Source organism: Microtus ochrogaster, unplaced genomic scaffold (genome assembly GCF_000317375.1).
Source record: "Microtus ochrogaster isolate Prairie Vole_2 unplaced genomic scaffold, MicOch1.0 UNK15, whole genome shotgun sequence".
Lineage (NCBI taxonomy): Eukaryota > Metazoa > Chordata > Mammalia > Rodentia > Cricetidae > Microtus > Microtus ochrogaster.
In genome coordinates this window covers 5,809,835-5,833,146 of record NW_004949113.1, presented here as the reverse complement: position 1 = coordinate 5,833,146, position 23,312 = coordinate 5,809,835, and positions in this window count along the sequence as shown.

The window sequence follows — 23,312 nt, the reverse complement described above, 5'->3', positions numbered from 1 at the left end:
CAACAATAATAAATTTTATCAGAGAGAAGAAAACTACATAAATTGAATTCTCTTGTGGATCTAGACTGGTCTCATATTCGATAAGTTGTTATCTGCCCCAGCTCTTCCTGGGATCTCTTCCTATCATTGATGCTAAGCACACTGTGCTTTGCAAAAATGGGCTTAGGACCCGTTATGGTCACCAGTCTTCTTCCTCCTGCCACAGGGACTTTCTGAGCACAGGCTGTCATCCATACCCAGCTGTTGTGCAGAAGTTCGAGAATGAGAGGCATCCCCAGAGTTGGTAAGAGAGCGACTGTAGGTGCTTCAGCTGAAAATACTAGTGTTCGTTGATTGAGTTCTGAAGCAGGAAAAATGGGATAAGAGAACCCATCCTTGTGTTCTTTAAGCATGCCACAGGTCTGTTGTGCTAGAGAAGCTCTTTTTGTGTTCCACCAGCTGCATGCCGTGCCTACTTTTTGGTGGTGGGATTCCCGTCTTCCTTACTATTTGAATCTAGAGGATTTTTTCCCAAAGCATATTTTGGTTTATGTACTTATTTTATTTGGTGTGTGTGTGTGTGTGTGTGTGTGTGTGTGTGTGTGTGTGTGTGTGTGTGTGTTTGATGAAGTTCAGGGCTGTAAAAGGATGCTAGAAACTAAACACAGTTGATCTTTTTTTCACGCCTGTAGATGCCCAAGAGTTGTTCAAAAGGGTGGGCTGACCCTCCCCAGAGGCCACATTGATGAATCAGAGAGTTTCAGAGCTTCCTCTGACACCAGATATGATCCAGAGCAGGCAAATATTTAGCCTCCAAATTCCTTCCACGATGCCCACTTCATGCGGTCAGTCCATTTTCCTCTTGTACGGTCTTCTGTGACAGCTGGCATGGAAGCCATTTCCATTGTCCGCTGCCTCGTCAATCTGCTTCCCGAAGCAAGTGGAAATTGATTCCTCCTGAACGCGTTTGGAGATGAAAGAGAGAGTTGCTGCCTCACTGGAGACTGTTCAGGAAGCAGAAAGAGTTCTTGGTGTTACAACCATTACAGTGTTCAATATAGGGAGGGAGGCATCTTCAAAACTGTGGGAAAGCTTGGCTGCATGAGAATCCAAGGGATGGGTTTCTGCTTTGCTCGCTCTTGATATTTTAGTTTTCCCCTAAACTATAATGGACAAATGGAAGATGCCGTTGATTTTAAAGTCACACAACAAGGAAATGTTTCTTCAATGGTTTCCCCACTAGTGTCTCACACCCTCAGATCCAGACCTCAGTTGGTCAAGCCCACTTTATGACGTGTCAGCCAATGTTACCTAAGAGCTTCTCCAGATCTCACAGGCAACATTTTACACACAAGCTCTGCCTCCAAGGTGGTCTTGGGTATTTATCCGCATTTTCCACCCTTTGTGTTACAGGTGTGTGTGTGTGTGTGTGTGTGTGTGTGTGTGTGTGTGTGTGTGTGTGTAGAAAGCCATGGCAATGAATACTGTAAGCCAAAGGGCTAGCCACTGTAGGAAGAAAACTACCAAGTTCTAGGTGGACAGAAAATTGTTACATCCAAAGCCTTTAACCGTCACCTCTACAGTTGTGGGGTTCAAGAGCAAAAATTGTCACTATGCTCTTGCTGTCTTATGGGTAGAAGAAATGTTTAGTCATTACAAAGCACAAACATTCAAGTTCAGAGCACTTTTATAGGTTTTCATTAATCAGTTATCAGGATCTGATGAGCAAGCGATTGCAGGTCCGGTCCTGAAATTCAATAACGATCCTGTGAGAAAGACGCAGAAAGGGGAATTAAATGCTAATGAATATAAACGAAGTCTGGTACCTTGAGAAAGTCTGGATTTGGATCTTTAGGAATTAGCAGAAAAGCTTAGTAGAAAAGCAAGAACCAAGGGTATCAGGGATGAGATTGTCCTATAGAGTCTCAAGAACATCCCACAGAGGTGGGCACAGCCTTGGCTGTGTGCCGGTAACAAGGACACCGAGAATGAGCCAGCATGGTCCCTTGTGGCAAGTGGAAAACAGTGGGATTTATGGGCTGCTGTGGACACTGGTCTGTTCCTCTAGCGTCTCCCTGGGGACCAGCAGAGGCTTCAGGAAGTTTATTTGCTTGTAAACACACCTTATTTTTAACATCTTAGTCATATTCAGCAAAGTTATCATTGCTTATGTTATCCCAATGACTCATTTCCTCTTGCAGCCGGCAGATATATTAGACATTATCATATCCCATATCTGCCTCATCTCTTGTAAGCCTGAGAACGCTCGTTTCGTTTACTCAAAAAGGATCGTGGATAAATGCAAGCAAGGGAAGAATGAATTGTGCAAGTACATTTTTAAACAAAGCCTCAGCACGGCGGAACGGTGCTGTTGGTGTTCGGTGGAGAATGCAGATGGATGGCAACAATAAAATCTGACATGGGGAAAAGCAATCAGACCCCTGAGCAGGTCACATTCCAGCTCTATCAGGACGGAGGCCCCACCTTAGGGCATAGGCTCCCTTCCACAGACACTGCTAAATCTGCGCAGGGAGCATTCCCTTAAACCGCTAGATGCCCAACTCAAACTGAGATGCTTTCCTGTCGCTGGGTGAAGTCTGGTGGCTAGCTTACCCAGAGCAAATGATCAGAGCAGTGTTGGTGGCCTTCCACCCACATCCCCCTCTCCTGCTAAGCGCCCACGGTAAGCAGCTGGCTGCTTCGCCTCTGTGTACCCGCTTGCATCCTTCTTCTCCGGAGCCCTCATTCCCTTTTAGTGGGCTGATACTTTAATTCAAAACTGTCATAGCCATTAAACATCGCTGTAGCCATCCAAGCTATTAACTGATAGTCCATAGGTTTCTTGGGGTAGGAGTAGGGAAAGCACCGAGTTTTTCATTCAGTGTAGTGGGAGCAAACTCTCGCATGGTAGAACTATGGCCTCTATTCAGGAACGTAATGATAACAAGAACATGTGTTCATTTAGAATAATATCAAAGGCACTTGCTTGCCTATGGCAGACTGAAGATTGTTAGTGAATCAGTGACTGTGTTTCATTTCTGCGCGGCACCGATGCCATCCGGGGTCATCCTGTGCCCTTTTGGGATGGTCGGCAACATCTCCAACCTTGACTTGTGGGATGCGTGAGATTTGCTCACCGTTAATGACTAAAATGTCCCAGTTGTTGCCACATGTTCTGGGCATGGGACCACAAAATTACTCCCACTGAAACTTCTGCCCTTGTGGGTACTTGATGTACCATGATCTATCACCTGGGAGGCTGGTGATTGCTGAATGACACACTGGAGGTCAAGGTCAAACTTAATCACATGGTGGATTGAGAACCTCAACCGTCTGAGTCTCTCTGGTGCCAGCTTCTTTGCTCTAAGGTAATAAAGGCCCACAATGCTGGGGTCCATGAAACCCTGGGCCTTTCACAGTCAGAGGGATGAGGATATATGTGTTCAGCTACTCTCCACCTTCTTGTGTTTGGGGGTACCGGCCTTGGGACATGGCTTCTGTGTGAGGATGTGTTCTCTTATAAGGATGAAGAGGGGCTCTTTTGTTCTCTTGGGTCGTGGTTGGAGATCGGACGACTGCATCTATTGACCCCAGGGCAGGATGGAAGATCACAGTGGCCCTCTACTTTGTTGTTATTCTTTGTGTTCCCTAATAAATCTTTGTTATCCTTCCATTCGGGCTCGCGTGGATTCATATAATATCACCCACATGCTTGTGATTTGCCAGGGAACTCGTGAGAAGCCGGCCATGTCTTGTTCCTGATCTCACCCTAGAACCTGACCTTGTCTGGAGTCAGGACTGTCTCTAGAACAGCTCAAACACATGTGGTCCTCCCGTTACCCCCTACCCAGCCATGATGGGTACTCAGGTAGTGACAAGAGAATCACTTTTTCAGGCTTCAGAGTGGCTCTTATGAGGGACAACAGGCTCACTGCACACCACGCCTTCATCCACAGAGCCCCGGGGCAGGGCTTGCACTGGGATGGGATCCCTGCGACCTAAGCCTCTGTTTATGACCTATGTCATATTTCATGGAGCGCGTCTGGACCCCACTTGCCCTCTAATCTCCTGGGAATGCAGACATCCCTCCCTGACCCATGTGCCGTGCTGATGACTGCAGTGAACAATGCGGGCTCCGGTTTCCTAACTTTTCTATTAAAATTAATATTTGGATTTTATAACTTTAAAATGGGAAGAGTGATGGAGGCAGTGGTGGATGTTTATGTCTCTCAGTCACGAAAATGTTCCCCATTTCACTCACACTGGGCCACACACATGTAGTCACAATAAATAGCATTTACCGTGTTTACAATTCGCGGAGGATGAGGAGGACTTCTGTTTTCATATTGATGGACTCAGCTGGGCTGAGGATACTATTGTTTACAGTGAGCTACATTTTTTGTTGTTCTGATTTACCCTCAAATTAAATCTTTATTTCAGAAACTAACCCCAGGGAGTCTCCATAAGGAGGGTCGGTAATAAACAGCATTAGAAGAGGCCCGTCACTGCTGCTCCTTGGTAATTAGTCCAAATGTCTCAATCAGAGTGGGTTTCAGAGTTTTATGGCAGCAGTTTGGACGCGGGTTTATTTATAAAACGCTGCTTTGGCATTTTGTGCAGTCTGACCTTTGCCCTTTGGTGGGGAGGGGGCGGAGTTGAGGAGCCAGCAATGTGAACAGGATGGGAAGGCAGACAGGCAGGTTTGCTGGCTGTGGCCATGGTTCTTGTTGTCATTTGTTTCCAAATTAAAATGTAGCTAAATAATAAATATCTAATTTTGGGCCTTCATGCTCAGGACAAGCAAAGAAGGGCAGGGTTGAGTCTGAGACCCAATAGGGCATTCCTGCCTAGGCAGGCAACAAACCTGTAAACCCCAGCAGGAGAGCCCAAGTCATTAAATAGCCCCGTATGTCCTCCATGCAGCTTAGATCTGCCTAGTGCTTGCCTAGGTCTGGTGGGAAACTGAAAGCCTGGGCCATAGTGAACTCCTCCAAAGAGAGCTCCCTAGGGCCCTGTAAGCTGCTGGGACCTCCATCTGTCTCCAGAAGTCTGCCCTGCTGGGAGACCAAAGAGCCCAGGGCAGCTGGGACAACTCTGGCCACACCTCCTCCTCTTCTAGGATGCAGTCAGGATGGGAGCGTGGGCTCCCTAGTGACAGACTGCCCTGCCTGTTGCCCAGCTCTGTGATGCCAGCTAAGCTAGTAGTCTCCAAGTGCCATAAGGAGTATGGAGAACCAGTCATATTATTATTTTTGAGCCATTTGGTCAGACAAAGGCCTAAGGAGGAATGAGGCTCTTCAGGACAAGATGAATATATTTTTTGTGATAAATCCCAGGACATCCAATCTCATGGTTGCTCCATTGTTAGTTAGCTGGGTTGGGTGAGGAGACGGGCCTGAAACCAGGCCAAAAACCCAGGCAAAGTGGACGAGAGGAAAGAGCCCAGCTCACAGGGCTGCTCCTCCCCCATAAAGCCACGTTATTTACTCTTATGCCGACCTATCACCTAAGAAACCAACAGTCAATGATAGGTGTGCAGCCATGTTCTGGAAGGAGCTGCATATTCCCCAGCTATTCTTCTGGGATGTTACTGTCAAGGCATCCAGAGACCTTGTGGCCTCTACTAAGTTTGACTGTGTAGCAATAAAGGTTTATTTGCAAATCAAGTAGTGGATAGTGTTTGATCTACAGTTGGATCAATCCATACAACCATTTCATCCACTCACTAACTAATTTTACCTCCTCTTTACTAACTAAGCTGTCCTGGAACTAGTTCTATAGACTGGCCTCAAACTCAGAGATATCTACCTGTCTCTGCCTCCTGAGTGCTGGGATTAAAGGTGCACACCACCACTGCCTGGCTCCTTTCTCTATGCACTGCCTCTTGTCTTTTTCCCTTCCTCCCTCCCTCTTTCCCTCCCCCACCCTCCCCCCTTTCCTCCCTCTCCCCTTCCCTCCCTCCCTCTCTTATTTCCTCTCTTGCCCTTGTCCTCCTTGCTTCTTTATTTGGTGCTCAGTGCTTTACCATTAAAGGTGCAAAGAAATCAGTGATGAAAGCAGCAGGCAGGTATGCCCTTCTCAGACCCCAAACAGAAAATATTCACAAGCAAAATAACATAGTAAATTATTTCAGTTACCCAACATCCACCTCCACTTATTTCTCATTAATAGACTCCTAATGTCATAGCAGGACAATGCTCAGGGACTTTTTAAAACTACCTTCTGTTACATTGTGGACCGAGGTGGCCATGTGACAGAACTCTGGTGAAGGACACCTGGACAGACAGAACTAGGCAGCATCCTTTCCCAAATGGACAAGAATAACCTTTTCACCTTTAATTTGAATATGAAGATAAAAGTCATTTACCAGAAACAGAGGCCAGAAGACGGACAAAGTTTGGTTTCATGAGGTTGATTCTCTGCCCCGCCCAGGACTAACTACCTCTGAACAGATCATCACATGAATAAATGAACTTACGGCTTAGGCTACTGTAACAGGCTTTTCTAGTGCCACTAATACCATAGTAACGAACAAATCTACAAATGGTACTAGAGAGTGGATTAGAAACTAATGCACAATTAAACACTTGCAGACTCTAGAAAAATAAGCACAGTGTGATCAGATTGCTGAGGTGTTGACTCGCTCCGGGCACTTTTTACACAGAGCTCTCTAAGACTGGGGGAAGACTGAAGAGGGATATCCACCCTGCAGTCCTCTCCCGGCCTTAAGAGATGACATTGGCAAATGTGGAGGGACAGAAATGCATCAATGCAGATGGGCAGTGAGGGGGAAGGCAGATTTTGACATGCTTTTCAAAACTTCTCACTGCAAAAGCATTTCCATCTTTGTACATGAAAAGAGACTCAGCAATAGAGCCATGAATTCAGTTAGTCTGATGTACAGACACAGATACGTGAGTGTGTTTTGAATCTTAAATGTTTTTGGTGCTAGAAGACCCTTGAAACTTTGGGCATGGGTCTAACAGTATTTGGGTGTGGCTACTGAAGAAGCCAAAGATGGTCATGATGTCACCATGGTGACTCACCATCAATACCATAGTTATCAAGGCAGTCTTTAGTGGACACCTCCATCAAACGTCAGGAAGAAGGAAGCCTACGTGTTGCTGATGACGGACTAACATCTGTTGTTGGCGTATGTGATTCTCAGAACTTCAACTTGCAGTGCCGTTTTTGCCTAGGAAGGGTTATGCCTACCCACCTGAGTTTCTGTCACCGAGTATGGCTGAAGTAGTTCATAAACCATAGGAAATCAAGGCTCAATTGTGGCGGTCAGAGCCGATGGATTCCCTTTTGGGTGAGGATGTGCTTCCTAGTCTATAATGTTTAGAGCTGATTGCCTGATTCTTGCTGCTTCAGAGGAAAGAACGTAAGAGGGTTCTCTGGGGTCTTTCATGAGGGTGCTCAAACCCTTCACAAAAACAGAACCCTAATGATTAATCGCTTCCTTAGCACCCCATCTCCTCACCGCATCCTCTCCGCAGTCAGATTGCAATAGGGAAATCTGGGTGTGGCGTGACCATGCAGATGGAGCAGAAGCAACTTAGTGGAAGGATTAGTGAGACAGAAAACTGACTCAAAGGAGTTGCTTTGGCCATCTTCCGTGGCTCATCAGCCTGCAGAAGACACCTTCATCTCCGAGCTTTATCAAGGCAAAAACTGTTGGAGAGTACCACACCTACGCTGCATTCCCAGGCTTTCCAGAAATTTCATTGCAGTTTGCTTTGGGGTCAGCATTTTGGAAGCAAGACAATTGATTCTTTCAGCCTTGCTGATGCAATTCTTTTTGATGTGTATCAAGTGTATTTTGACACAATCCCTTGGGTCGCTGTGGTTTTCAATATTCTTGGGCCTGTAATGAAAGCCAAAGGGAGGGAGATCTCTTCACTTAATGTTGATTTCTAATATTGATGGTACATTATCCCCGTTTGTGTTTCAGAAGCTACGAAGGAGAGAATTAACCCCTTGGGTCTCGACTGAGCTATGTTCATTGCACAGCTCCCCTGGATAAAAGCCGATGCTGACGCTGGAGACAAAGAAACGTGAGGTGTCATTCTTATGCAGGTAACAGTTTTTTATCATGATCAATTTCATGGTAAATACACCAGCTGCAGCAGAATTTGTAGGTTTTTTTTCTCCCTGGCTGTAAGGCATCTTAGAGAGTGTTTGCCAATTTTCTGTCTCAAAAAAAGGTGTCTTCGCATCTTGATTTATCCCTGAATAATTCAACAGCATCTCTAATAACAGACTTGCATGTTGCAAAGCCCCCAAACATGCTGTAAGCTTAAAGAGGCAGCAAGAAAATCAGCCTCAGAAACAGAAGTCAAGAACTCAAAGCCAGGAGGCCTTTAAGAAAGAGCTGCACCTCTCAGTGTGCAGGGGGCTTGTTTTCGCTGACACTTCTCTTGTTTGCCTCAGAACTGTGGCTTCTGAAAGGGACAAAGAGCATTCTTGGAGGTCTGCCTATTGTTCCTAATCCCCTTTTGATGAGAATCCCTTCCTATATGGCTCTCTCTCTTGCCTCCTGTTCTTCTTCTTCTTCCCTCCCCCTTCCTTCCCTTATTTTTGGTTTTCCTTTCTTTCTTTCTTCTTCTTCTTTCCAATAAGGGATCACAGGGTTCCTACAAATTTCCAAATACTGTGTTAGGCCTTAGGTGTCAATGATTGAATGGATGGGGAGGAGGCTTAGAAATTCTATAGGAGGTGCAAACCTGCCATTCTAGCACTCAAGGACTGTGAGTTCAAGCAGACTGGACAACATATTGAGACCCAGTCTCAAACAAATCAACAGAAAACCTAGACCTTCATGCTGGTCTAGATTCACCTAGATTCATGTCTAAACACATTCTGTCTCTTGGAGGCCAGGTGTTAATGGTCAGATTGCAAATTGAAGAGGCTGTCTTTTCATTTCTAGTTCTCCTACCACCTCTTCCCCTTTAAAAAAAAAATCTGCAAGTGATTGTTAACTTTTTATGTTGTGTACTGGGTGGCAGTGGCACACGCCTTTAATCCCAGCACTTGGGAGGCAGAGGCAGGCGGATCTCTGTGAGTTCGAGGCCAGCCTGTTCTACAAGAGCTAGTTCCAGCACAGGCACCAAAGCTACAGAGAAACCCTGCCTCGAAGAAAACCAAAAAAGAAAATATTTTTTGAAACATTATGATTTCTTTACTAAAATTGTATGGAAAGCTTTGGAAACTCTGGCCTAAAGGGGATGTGGAGAGAAACTAAGGACATTTGGATGGAAAGATGCTACATCAAATAGTGACTTTATAGATTTGCTTCATATACTTTATATAATTTTCTCATTTGATACGATTCGGCTAAATCTGTATCTCTCCAATGGGTAGATGGAAGACAAAATGGAAAGCACATTCTTGGTTCAAGAGAAACACGCAGCTTTCAGCCAGTCATGGAGAAGGGGATTGCCCCCCCCCCCCGCACTGTGCAGAATGTTCGGCTGTTTCTGTGAGTCTTGCTAATATCTATGCATCCTCTTGGCCATGCTCACCACTGTTCACATCTGGAGCCAGATTGGCCTCATGGTGGGAGCTGCCCCGTACAATGCAGGATGCATCGCCTCCTCCCTGGCCGATGTCCACAACATGCAGTAGCAACACTGTCCTGACCCCATTAGTTATCTCCAGTCTTTGTCAAATATCTTTCGGGGCCACCTGCCCTTAAGTAGGGATCAAATAAATGCATATATTAGCCTTCACACACACACACATGTGCCTACTTGAAGTTAAACTATGATTTTGAATAAAAATCCACGGATTTTTTTTTTTTTTTTTTAGCACACATCCATAGGTTGCCTTGGTATATGGAGGCTTCTCAGCTCTGTAGTCATTGTCTAAAGTAGACATGACATTATCAGACTGTGAGGAAGGGAGTGGGACCTGGCGATCCATAAGGACCGCTCTTCCAGCTAAAAGACTTGATCATTCCACAGACCAGATTTGGTTTGGTTAATGAAATCGGTGTCAGTTGCTGAGATAATGTAGCACACTCCAGTTATGACAGGGTCCCCCCGAGTGCCCTTGGAGAGATGAGGTAAAGTTAGGGGGCGGGTGAGTGCAGGGGGTGGAGCCCGCTGCCCTTTAATTGGCAATCAGAGCCACGCTTCTTCGATGCAGGTATGTCAGCCTAATGTACACCCAGGGCCTCCCTTTCTCTGACTGAAGTTATTAATATGTGTTGATTGATGTCAAAATGGGAATTAAATCATAAATGTGCCTGGGCACTTCTGGCTGGAGGCCTGGCAGCTTCTTTAGCTCTGTCATGTTGGAGAGACAGCTCAAATGGCCCAGCCTCATTTTTTTTGATGATTTCGTAAAGATTTCACTTTATCATCATTTGTCTATAAGCTGGCTTTGCATCTCTCCCTATTAGTAGCCCCTCTGCCACGGCAACTTAAGAGCAAAGTTGGTACCTGCAAAGAAAGTGAACGGGCTTCCTTCTGAGGTGGAACAGTGGACTTGCACACACAATAAGCAAAACAAAGTGTTCCCAATTAATGTTATTTACAGACGTGTAGCACCATGGTGGCTGCTGGGGGGGGGGGGGGGGGAGAGTGGTACTCTCCCACGGGAGCCCCAAAATTTCCAGCATCTGCTCCCAGACATTAAAAAACCATGGTCTTTCTCATTTTCAAGTTAATCCAATTTGAGTGTAGTCTGAGAGGGAGCAGAGCTTCCCAAATACCCTGGCAGAGCCAGGCGGCCCACACCATTACAGACCACACACGGTAGGTTTAATAGCCAGGCTCCATGCCGTGGTCCAAAGAGGAGACAAATCCAGGCAGTCAGGTTGCTCAGCAATGGCCAGCCTCTTTCCCTGCACAGGGAGGCCTCTGCCTCAAGTCATCTCTCACCTGGTATAAGAGCTTTATAAGAATGCCACTGACCTTGAACCTTTGCCTTATTCCAATACAATTTCTACATGTTGGTGATCTGACTTTGTTAGCCTTGCCGTGACCATGGTATTCTCGCGTATCAAAACAACTTTGATTCTTGTATAGTAAAACAAAAAAGCATAACTTGAAATAGAATGTTTGGGGACAAGTGACCCTAATAGTATGGTCCTCTGCCCAGCCTCTCTACTCTGAACCATCTGGTCAGATCTTACCATATGCTATACTTTTCTTCTTTTCTTTTTTATGTAGCCCAGGCTAGCCTTGAACTCACCCTCCTCCCATCTCTACCTTCAGAACAGTAGAATTATAGGAGTGTACCACCCTGCCCAGTCCTTTCTAGACTTCATTCTTTATGGGCTCACCTCAGATGTTCTACTTATTGTGACGCTTCACCCTGCTCCTGCTAGGAAGGACTCTTACTTCCTAGGCTCCCTCAGAACAATATACCCAACTCATGACTTAGTCCCACTTCAGCCGTTCATGTATGTATTTTTTTACATCTTGACTTTCTTTTAAAAATCACTTTAATTATCTTTCCCTGTGTGTCTGTGTGAACGTATATCCCATTCACGTTGGTGCCTAAGGAGGCCAGAAGAGGCTGTCAGAGCCCTTGGAGCTGGAGTCTCAGGCAGCCATGAGTAGCCCAAATTGTGTGCTGAGAACCAAACTGGGAAAGCAGCAAGCTCACTTAACTGCTGAGCCAGGTCGTCATCCCCCTGTCTCAGTTTTCCTCTCTGGTTCTGTAGCAAGGATCTGATATCAATAAAGGCCTCCAACTTAATACCTTTTTTTCCCCACAGTGTTTTGAAATGAGTAAATATACAAATGAACATAAGTGTGGGTAAAGAAACACTCAGGCTCCTGCTTCAGTTTCTTCTAAGGAATGGTTTGGAAAGACATGGTACGGTAGAGCAGCTTGCTTGACTCCTTTGCTTACAGCCAAGGGTGGTGGTTGAAAGTCTAGATTCTGAACACAGCCTTAGATTTGTTACTTGCTGTATGACCTTGGCAAGTTGCTTGCCCTCTCTTGCCTCAACTACTTTGTCTCTAATGGGAAAGGTGATGCCACCGTTTTGAATAGTCAGTTGCTAGAAGGGTGCCACCAATCAATCCATACAGTTAAGAGAACTCTGAAGCTGGAGTGTGCCAAGAGTCATGTCACTCAAGTGTTCATGTCACTCAGCCTTCTTTGGCTCCCAGTGAAGATCTCTGTCTTCCACAGGGGAATCACCTTGAGTAATAGGAAGAAAAGAAAAAAACACACAGACACCAGGCCCAGCTCTAGGCCAATGTAACAGGGATCTCTTGGCTGGGTTCAGGTTTGACTTAGTTTTAATGAGATACTTTTCTGGGGTGTTTTATAGAGTGGAGAATGGGGTGAAGAGACGGACGGGGGAATGTGAGGCCCTAGAAACTAGACATGGCGAGAAGCCATTGGTATCTAATGACAAGGGAAGGGGCCGAAGGACAGACTGCACAGGGGCTGTGGTCACCAGAGAGGGAGAGAAGATGTAGGACCACTGCCCTAGGCAGGACCCCAACCAGTCTGTCCTCTTGCCGCTCTACCTCCTGACAGCAGCAGGCTTGGCAGAGTTCAGCAGGATCCCCTGGCTGTGGCTGAGATGCCCACGCCCCTGTCCTGGAAAGCAGGTTCCAGGGGATGAGTGGGTAATGAGTGTGAGGAGGTGGAGAGGAAAAGGCCCAGCGTGCATGTCCTGGACAAGCCCCGTGGCGGCTGACTGATGAGAGCACATATCATTAGAGCCTGCTGATTGCACCTTGCCTCAGTTTTCCCTTGCACTTGCAAAAGATGCCCAGTCAGATGCTGCCAGAGACAGTCACTGCTACCCTTCTACTCAAATGCCAAGGCCTGGGCACAGGGTGTCTAGGCTTGCTGGAAGCACACAGACAAGGCAATTTGGTGTTTGCGTATCCCCAACCTCCCCTCTGGAAATCCGTGTCCTGGCGCTCCTTGAGCCGCCATCCCTGGAAGTGGCAAAGCACCCCCTTCCGTTTGGGAAGGAAGTTCACAGCTCCTGCTATTGTGTTTGTATTCAAGCAAATGTGCGAGAAGTAACCCTGGAGATTTCACCATATGTCAGATCAAATGATGCCGCCCGATTTGCATAACCCCGAGATGGAATTTGAGAGTGGAAGGGTGCCCCTCGCCCCCCAATAAAGGACCTGGGTCCTCACTGAACCCACCAGCTTGTTTCCCCATCTACTGCATCGGTTTTAAGCTTTCATCCCAGCAGCTTTCTTTCCAAAGGGGGGGGAGATATAAATCACAGGCGCAGAAGTAACTAGCAGTTGTGACATTTTGTTACAGAGTTTAATTACATGAATCATAAAATATTGCTACAATTTTCCAAACTGTTAAACCTTAATTAATATGAACCCACAGGGACCACCTTGATCGCTCTAAATATTCTGAATCACAACTCCTTCCGTAGTGCCTTCATCTGCCTGAAGTGCTTGGCAATGTGTAAAAAGTGATTAATTATTAGAAATGAAACCAGACAAATTAATTTAATATAAATGAGGCTGTACATGGTTTGATTAATTCTTTTTAATTACCTATATGTTATTTTTTCAATAGTCAAACAAAGGACCCCATTCTTCTCCAGCATGTTCATATTCATTAATCTCATTAGTAGAGTATTAATATAATTTTATCGCACATTCCAGAAGTACGGCACATTGACAAACCATAATGGATCACAGCATTAGTGTCCTACCACTACATTAATTTCAAGACATGCCTGGCTCATCTGTAATTTACTTTGAGACTTAGTTTAAAATGAGTTGAATAAGCGTGTAATTATGACATCTGCTTCTTTTCAGGTAGCTCTTTGTAGATCAGTGACAAAGGAATAGCAGGTTTAAATATGTGTTAACACTTGGGTAGCATGTATAATTGCAATATGGCCATGTGTAATGAAGATTAAATTAGACTGTACTATACCTGACATATGCGAGAACATAATTTAAGCTGTGGATATAGTTACGGGAGAAGCACCTGCAAAATAGCAATATTTGATTCGAGCACAGAGATATTAAGCAAAGAAGGCGGCATGGATAATCATCCGTGCGTCGTCAAAGCAGGTGCCACGGGCTCTGACTTTCAGTCTCATCTCCTCTCATGTATGATGACAGTTGGTCATGAATTTCATGACGTTTTCCAGAAGGGTCCATTTCGGATGTTGCCGGGGCACGACCTCACGCTGCATATCTTGGATGCTCAACACTTCTGTTCAAGGCACTGGGATGGGCACCATGCCCAAAGTTCCCATCAGGAGCCTCAGGCTGGAAACTGGAATCCTGGGAAAGAAATCCACAGCCTGTGTCTGGATGGTTAATCTCAGCTTTCCCTGAGCAAGACTCTTCAGTGATAAATGAAATGGCTGGAGATTGCCTGAAATCTGGGGTGCCTCTGGGAATCATCTGTCAGAACAAACACATTGAGGAAAGAAATGATTGAGGAGGCTGGTGTCATCGGGGGTTCACGCAGAAGGGAGATAAAAGATAACCTCTATCCTCCACCACAAATGCCTCTCCCAAGCCTGAAAAGTGAACAAGTGTGCTGTCTTTTCAGATTTATTCAATATTTGGCAAGGACTTTTGCCCTTTCTAACACAGTCCTGGGTATTCTTGGGCAAAGCAGGGGCTTCACCTGACACTGAGTGTGTTTTTTTCTTTCTTAGAATCCCCAAAGCACTGGAGGCCTAAGTTTGACAGGAGCCAAAGAATATTACCTTTGAGTTTAACAAAACACCGAAGGAATTTGGGGCCATATCACAAAACAACTTTAAGAAGTTGGCTTATTTAATGAAATCCCCATGCCAGCCTTTTTAAGTTGATGGTAAGGACATGTGAAGAGAAGCTAAAAAGATGAAAGAGATCCTGCTTTGTCAAAGATGCCAGCGGAAGACTGGCGCGGGCCCGAGCAGCCATGAGAGAGGAAGTGGGGAGAATCCTCCGTGAGGTAGAATGGCTGCTGACAGTGTGACAGAGGTTTAGTCTCACCCACCTAGCACCTAAGAGTACCTTCTGGAAGAGACCCAGATAGTTACAGAACCACTCTGAATGAACCACTGAAGGTTTCCCTTTTGAAAGAAAATTGAAGGGCCTCTATCTGATGGCGCTCAGCAACATCACCTTGGAGGTCTATTAAAAAACAGCTTCCTACCTTCTTATTTCATAGAGGAGCAAATAAAAATCCCAAGCAAGGCAAAGTATGGGATAGAGCTCTAACTAGAAGCTGCATAACCCAGGCCAAGGACTTCAGGTGCTCTCGGCTCTGCCTGAGGCTGTGAGGGTGAGTGGGAAGGCAAAGACAGGTCTTAGCAACCATGACCACGCAACAGCATCACTTGGTACCTTGAACTGGCTCTCTGCCAGATCTGGCCAATAGATGCTATAATACTAAATGATGCTGCTCACTGATATTGAACAAATTCAGGCTCTCAGGAGGAAATGGTTGCTCCCCAGACCAGGACATTCATGGAAGATCTTTCAGAAAGTTTTGGAACAAGACAGGAAAACCTGACTGTCAACTCAACAGTGAAGAATACTTCTTCATCGGTCTTCATCACCTGCCTGTTGATTTCATAGTGCTGCCATATGCCTCCTCCACGCCAAACGTTACACTAAGCCCCAAACAGGGAATGAGGATATAGATTCAGCCCCTAATAGGAATTACGTGGAACCTTCTTAGATTTCAAAGGTGATCTTGGGGGTGGGCAAGCTGATGGACTGTTTCTCCAGTCCCTTTTTCTCCCTGCACTGCCTTCTCGTTCCCCCTCCTTCCTCCCTCCCCCTTCCATCTGCTTCCCTCTCCCCCCCCCCCACAATCCTGTGCAGGAAGACTATGTGGTTCACACAGGATCGATAGTTTGGTGGTGCTCATCTTTCCCTGTGCTGCTGTGGTCCTACTCGTTGCCTAAGAGCCAGTTTACCTATAGGTGGCTGGCCAAGTGAGAAACCACCTTCCAGGGCCAGTACGCGCAATGGATCCTGGCCAAGTGAGAAACCACCTTCCAGGGCCAGTACTCGCAATGGATCCTGGACTTTCTCAATGCCCCACTTCTGCTCACCAATTCTGTGTAGTCATATGCCAGTGCTTTACCACAGCATGCCCATTTGACAGCAGGCTCCTTCCACATGCTAATCCCTTCTCAGTCCCTGACCACATACTGAACACTAGTGAGTTCGGCAAATGCACCCTGTTTGCTATGACCACCCAAGACCATCCGTGGCCAACAGTTTCCAACATGCAGACGGATGCATCTTCCATTCCTTGTTAGAATTTTTTTCGAAAGAACCCCTATCTTGAGGCTTTGGTTATGTAGAGGCTCAAATAAAACGAACAAGAACATATTTACATATTTAAATAGTAAGGGAGAGAACAAACCACATAGACTGTATCAACAATACAGACTGAGACTTAGGCTAAGGAATTGTGGCAGATAGAAAACAATGGAGTGTCATTCCGTATGGTCAGAGAGAGCTGCTTGTACCATCTCCATCTGCGTGAGCTCTAAAGGGTCTGGGACCACAAATGCCAGCTCTGTCTGGAATGCACCAGGAGGAGAACATGAGCTTAGTTTGCACCAGGGCCTAGGATCCATTCCAAGGTCAAAATAACCTTGCTTCTACTCGTACCTTGTCTAGCATAGTCTTGTGGCCTTATCCCCTTGAGGAGTAACCCAGCCGCACAAGGAACACTGAGGGAGAAGCAATTCAAGACTTAGCAAAGCGCACTAAGGGTAGGCCCGGGAGATAGTGGGAGGTTACTGCCATGAGGCTCCTCCACGGTGGATAAAATATAAAGACTCAATCTGAGTTTCTTCGCTTAGTAACTGAACACCCCACCTCCCCAAAGGAGCTCACTCTGAGGACCTGTCTCCATCGTTCAGTGAAAAATAAAATTCCTTGGAAAATTCAAGGAAAAGTCGGGTCCTTGTTCCTCCTTATAGTGAATTATAGTGACGCATGGGGCAGTTCTAACCGGCTTGGAACCATTTCTTCTGTATGTGGGGAGCAGTTTGGGGACTGTTTTGGGTAAGGGACACTTCCTCTGAGTACTTGGAGATGTCCATCGCAAATCCACAGGCTGGACACTCTGAAAGCAGTTGTATGGTGAGGATGAATGGGGGGATGGGGTAGGTGGCTCGCTGGAACTCCACAGATTCTTTGAAACCACAGGGTTCTTTAAGTAAGGCGGCCCCTGACAGAGGGAGCTATTTCTGCCCAGGAGAGGGGAGGTTAATGCTTTCATAATAATGGGTTTCACCCTCGTGACACAGATGAAGCCGGCAGTGATTGTTTTGCCTCTCCCGGGGCTTGCCTAGCTATCTAAAAGTCAAGTGGTGGGAGGGAGCAAGTGGGAGTCGTGGCTGCACGGTGCTTCACGGCAGAACTGTGGGCCCGGGCAATCTGTACGGTCTACAGTAAGACTCTACAGAGCGGAGAGCTTATGGCAGAGTGCTTACCTTCATTTTCAAAGCCCCCGACATGCCCGTGTGGGGAGGATTCGATGCACATACTGGAGTGCCAGATCCTGCTGGCGGGAAATTCCCAATAATGTGTACTGCAGTCAAACACAGGCTTCTTTCTTTTTTCTTTCTTTCTTTCTTTCTTTCTTTCTTTCTTTCTTTCTTTCTTTCCTTCCTTCCTTCTTTCTTTCTCTCTCTCTTTCTTTCTTTTCCTTCCTTCCTTCCTTCCTTCCTTCCCTTTCCTTTCTTTCTTCTTTCTTCATTTTCTTTCTTTTCTTTCCTTCCTTCCCTTTCTTCTTTCTTCATTTTCTTTCTTTCTTTCTTTCTTTCTTTCTTTCTTTCTTTCTTTCTTTCGGACTCAGTAACTCCACTTCCAAGTATATTCATGACAGTATTGAGCACGGGTGCTCCCCAAATACACGTGGAAAAGTTTGTGGCAACAGTAGGTATACCAAACCCAAACTAGAAAGAAAGCACTAAAAACTAACGGCAGAATGAGGAAAATATAGTAAGGTCAGGGAATACAGAGCCATAAGGAAAAACAGCCCCATTCTGGTGAGGGGGGAGCCAGCAGACATGGCGCTGAGTGGAAGAGGACACACAGTGAAGGCTGCAGCACTCATCTGGATGTGCACAACTCAGGAGGAGGCAAAGCTGAGGGCAGGATGGCAGGGGACAGGATGGCAGGTATCTCTAGGTGCAGGGGACAGGAAGTCGACTTGGAGATGGTCAGAATAAAATGGTGGATGAGAAAGAACATGTGTGTGTTTCTGGTATAGTCACACATGCATATAGAAGAAAATAAACTTAAATCTTCTCATCCTGGCCTTTTCCTTACATCTGCCTTCCCTAGCCTGTTCCTTATATCCACTCTCCCTGGCCTGTTCCTTACATCTGCTCACCTTGGCCTCTTCCTTACATCCGCTCACCCTGGCCTGTTCCTTTCACCTGCTCACCCTTGACCTCCTATCTGCAGTGTCTACTCTGAGTTTCTGTCTTACGGAATAAGGATAGGGTTGTGGTTGGGACATCTGGGACCCTTGCCCTCAAAGCATTTGGCTTATTTATAGATGGGATGACAGTGGACAAACAGACAAAAGTTTTCAGTCTGGGAAGAGCCGTAACAGGAGGCAGAGGTCCAGGTGGTAGAGGCAGAGCTGCCTTCCTGACAAGGCAGTTGGGGACACCTTTCTGCAGGAGAGAGCCTACCACTGAGGCTTGAGGGATGAGGATGAGCCAGTGAGGGGGCAGCCTGGAAAGGAGTACTCTGGGAATCAAGAGTTGGGGAGAGCACAGAATGTGTGACATCAGGAACTGGACCAAATTGGGGAGGAGTAGAAGCTAGAGAGGCATCAGGAGCTGTGCTTGTAGAGCCAGCTTGGCCAACAGCAGAAGCGCGATTTTAAGTCCACCCGGAGGCGATCAGAGGGGTTTCAGCTCTGGCCTGCTGCTTCAATCTCAGTTGGCCTCGGCGATTCGTTCCAGCTACGTTACATCTTCCACGGGTTGCAGTTTTGCATCCTGAAACAGATTTCCTTCATGGTGGAGTACTAACCCTTTCTTGTTAAAATAACTCCTCGGTGGAAGGCAAATGCCTGTGTCCACTCAGATCTCCCTTGAGCTCCTGAAGCGGGAGCAGAGAGTCTTAGAAGCTGGTAGCATGGTGTGTGTGTGTGTGTGTGTGTGTGTGTGTGTGTGTGTGTGTGTGAAGTAAACAGAGAAAGGGATGGAAGGGTGTGAGACACTTAGAATTTCTAAGAATGAGGGCCAGTCATGGTGACCTGCACCTGCAATCCCAACATTCGGGGACCAGAGGTAAGAGGATCTCCGTAAGCTCAAGGACAGCCTGGTCTATGTAGTTCCTGGCCAGTCAGACCTAGACAATGAGATCCTACTGTTCATTTTATTTTTTTGGTTTTTTGAGACAGGGTTTTTCTGTGGTTTTGGAGCCTGTCCTGGAACTAGCTCTTGTAGACCAGGCTGGCCTCGAACTCACAGAGATCCGCCTGCCTCTGCCTCCAGAGTACTGGGATTAAAGGCGTGTGCCACCTCCCGAGTACTGGGATTAAAGGCGTGCGCCACCTCCCGAGTACTGGGATTAAAGGCGTGCGGCACCACCACCCAGCTCCTACTGTTCATTTTAAGTGTGGTTAACTGTGATACGTTTTAACACCAATATTTGTACAATGTGGGGTGTAAGGAATTTAAGAAGATGCAAAAGGTCATACTGAAACGAGATGACCCAGAGTAGAATGAACCAGGAAAGAGAGGTAGCAGGCACTGTGGTTCACTGTGCGTCCCTTGTGCCTCCCGGGTATCTCAGCAGTTACGATTTATGCTTGAACATAACAGATGTAGAGCAGGAGGCAGAAGATGCAGCCATCTAATCACAGCTTCAGGGATCAAGACAGGCCAAACACACGAGGCTCTGACTGCGGATCCCTTCAGTCAGATTATTGACAAACACCTTTATTAGCCTACCAGACATTTCTGGTAGAGAGTAGCAGAATATGGCTTTTCCCCACTGTGCAAAACGACAGCAAATGTCATTTCTAGAACTTTCTGCCCAATGTCTGGTTTCCTGGAAAGTACAGTGAGAACTACAGCTGAACCCACTAAGGAATTTGCCATTGGAACCATGTGCAGGCCTCTGCTATGAAGAAGCAAGAACAGAAGCAATAGCTCTCCCACACGGGATATACACATGGCCGTGGGGCTTCCCAAGTTTCCTTGATCCACAGGCAGGCCATGCTGCCCCTCCTCCTTTTTGCTCTGTTTCTTCAGCAATGAGGATACCGAGTGCTCAGTCACACAGGTACGCTCACACCGTGCATTCACAAAATGTGATGTAGGTAGTTAGCTGGAGCCTGGCCTCCAGAGCTAACATGGCTCCCATTCTTCCTCAGATCAACTGACTGACCTTCGCAAGCTACAGAACCAGGTCCTCTGGCCTCATGGTCCCATCTGAGACATGGCAATCATCACAAAAATTACTAAAAAGGAGTAATCAAAATGTACTGATGTATTGGTGTTGAGATAGTCTAAGTGGTCTTAATATTTGATTTATATCATTAAATAATATTTATATCATGACACTTATAGAGTAAATTGTTGTAGTTGGAAAAGTAAGATTTTATAAGATAGTTAGAAAAGGGTAAATGAATATAACTATACCCATACCCTTTCTTTATTGCATATTTATTCCGAATATATTATGTTATTCATTTGTATATCTATTGCCTAAGTGGTAATGCATGGTGCATATATGTTAGAGTGTACATAGACACCATAAATATATAAAGGCATATATGCATAAACACAGAGATAAATGCATATGTATAATATGTATGAATCACATATTTGTACATAAATGCCCCTTATAAGGTTGCCTGTAAATTTAGATAACCATTATAATTACATTCCACGTGTTCCTACCCCAACCCAGAAAGGCTAATGCTGCAGCTAGCCTCTCAGACCCTCCCGTCTGAGCTTCCTCCCAGTGTGTGTAGAGGGACCTACAAAGCGGCTGAATCTGAAACCTGTTTTTTTCCTGCACCTGCTAGGGTAGGAAAGGAAGGCAGTAAGGAAAGGCCACCTTTATCCCCTGCCTAATGAGAAACCTTAAACATTTCGGATCAAGTATAAAGAACGTGAGGAAGAAATCCAGAATGTGGGATAGAGTGGGAAGGAGCTGGGGAGCCTAATGGGTAGTGAGATAGCAAAGAGGACCTGTGTGAGTGAGGGCCAGCACTGCAGCCTATGGAAGATCTTAACTAGACTCTGGGGCCCAAACAGAAGCTGGAAAACATGGTTACAAGACCAAGGAAATGAAACTCTGATGGGCTTTGTAGTGGGCATTATTCTTCACTTCAAATTTTATTTGAAAGAACTGAAAGGCAGAGTCCAAAAACCCTGGGATTTGACTAGTAAAAACGAAAAAAAAATTCAAGATAAATATTTATATTCACTGACTTCAAGGGATTTCCATGAGGTTGAGGATGAGAAATAGGTCAGCCACACTGGACAGGCTGCACGTGGAGGCACAGAGAAGGTGAAGATGGCGGTGAGGAAAATCCTGTAGGCTTTGGCTGTGCTGCTTTGCGCAGAGGGAAAAGCATGACCACCAGAATAGTGACATGAGCAATAGGAAAGAAAAAGGGGAAGAAGGAAGAAAAGAATGAGGGAGAAAGGAAGAGAAGGAAAGAGGAAGGGAGGTAGGAAGGAAGGAAAGAAAGAATCAGGGATGAAGGGAGAGAAGGAAGGAAAGGAAGAAGGAAAACAGAAAGGAGGGAAGGAAGGAAAGAAGGAGGTAGGAAAGAAGGCAGGGAATGATGGAGGGAGGAAGGGAGAGAGGAAGGAAGGAAGGGATGGAAGGATGGGGGGAGGATGGAAGGAAGGAGAAAGAAAAAAGGATTGGTTTTTCAATCAAACCCTGTCCCAGTCCTATAAAATCCGTTTAAGGAATTCTGTAAAACTCAAGTCAACAACGCAAATGGCACTTTTTAAAACCAAACATTCCAACACAATACAGTCCAAACCAGATTGATGCAATGCTCCCGTGCTAAGGAATGATGGCTGGGAAGTATCAGTAGTCTTTGTCTTACATGATTAAGCCGCTGTGTATTTGTAAGAGCTGAAAACTCTGTACAGTAAAAACACTGCAGTGTGTTTATTTATTTGTTTCCTGTTTACTTATGTATTATGTGCATTGGTATTTTGCCTGCATGTGTGTCTGTGTGAGGGTGCCAGATCCCCTGGAACTGGAGTTACAGACAGTGTGTGAGATGCCATGTGGGTGCTGGGAATTGAACCTGGGTCCTCTGGAAGAGCAGACAGTGATCTTACCTGTGGAGCCTTCTCTCCAGCCCTAACACTATCATTTAAAACACACAATAATTTTGAATCCAAGTCAAGGTTTTTTAGGCAGTACTCTTAGGTGTTCCATGGTAGGACTCTGTATAGCAGAGGTTCTCAACCTGTGGGTCCTGACCCCTACAGAGGTCACATATCAGATACCCTGCATTATCATTTCATAACAGTAGCAAAATGACAGTTAGGAAGTAGCCATGAAATGGCTGGGGGTCACCGCAACATGGGAAACCATATTAAAGGGGTGCACCATTCGAAAGGTTGGGAACACTGGTGTAGAGCAAAGTGTACCCATGTGCTCAGACCAAGATGGGAGTAAAGTCATTTGATGCAACATGGCTGAGCACTGACAAGAACATGTCAAGTTCATTGCTTGTTCGATTTTGAATTAATTTTTGGTCATTATCTACTCAGAAATCTGACTGTTGGCCAGTTGTTTTCAAAACCCCAATATTCAGTTATGTGGCCCCATGTAGAATGAGAGTCTGTAAATTTAGGAAACCACACTCCTGGTGGACTCATCTGCACAGGATGCGCTGAAAACTGACCTTTGACTCGGCAGAAGCAATCCCGGACAGCTGGGGTGGAGACACGGGTTTGGGACGTGCTGGTGGGTCGTTCCCGTTCATCTCTACCTTGTTTTGTTTTTCATCCACGCTCCTCTGGATAAGATCAGAGAGAACCACCGCGAAAGAGTCTCTGTCTCAAGAGCAAAGCGGTAAAATTCCTACTGTCCCGGACTCAGCAAGAAGCCAGTTCCATGGAAGGGCCTCCGAGTTTGTGGCTCAGACCAACAAAACAGGAGAACTCTGGGTAACGTCTCTGAAGTCAAGTCCTTGAAGACTCCCTCTCAGGTCTCATTTAGCTCAGGAAGCAACACCGCCTAGAGAAAAAGACCTAACGCCCAGCAGTCAGGACTTGAAACTGATTCCTGCCCTTGCTGGTTGTGCAAACATATAAAAACCCCGTCATCTGCCTGTCTCTCAGCTTCTCCTGTATGAAGTGGCTAGAACCGGCCTGGATCAAATACTGTTTC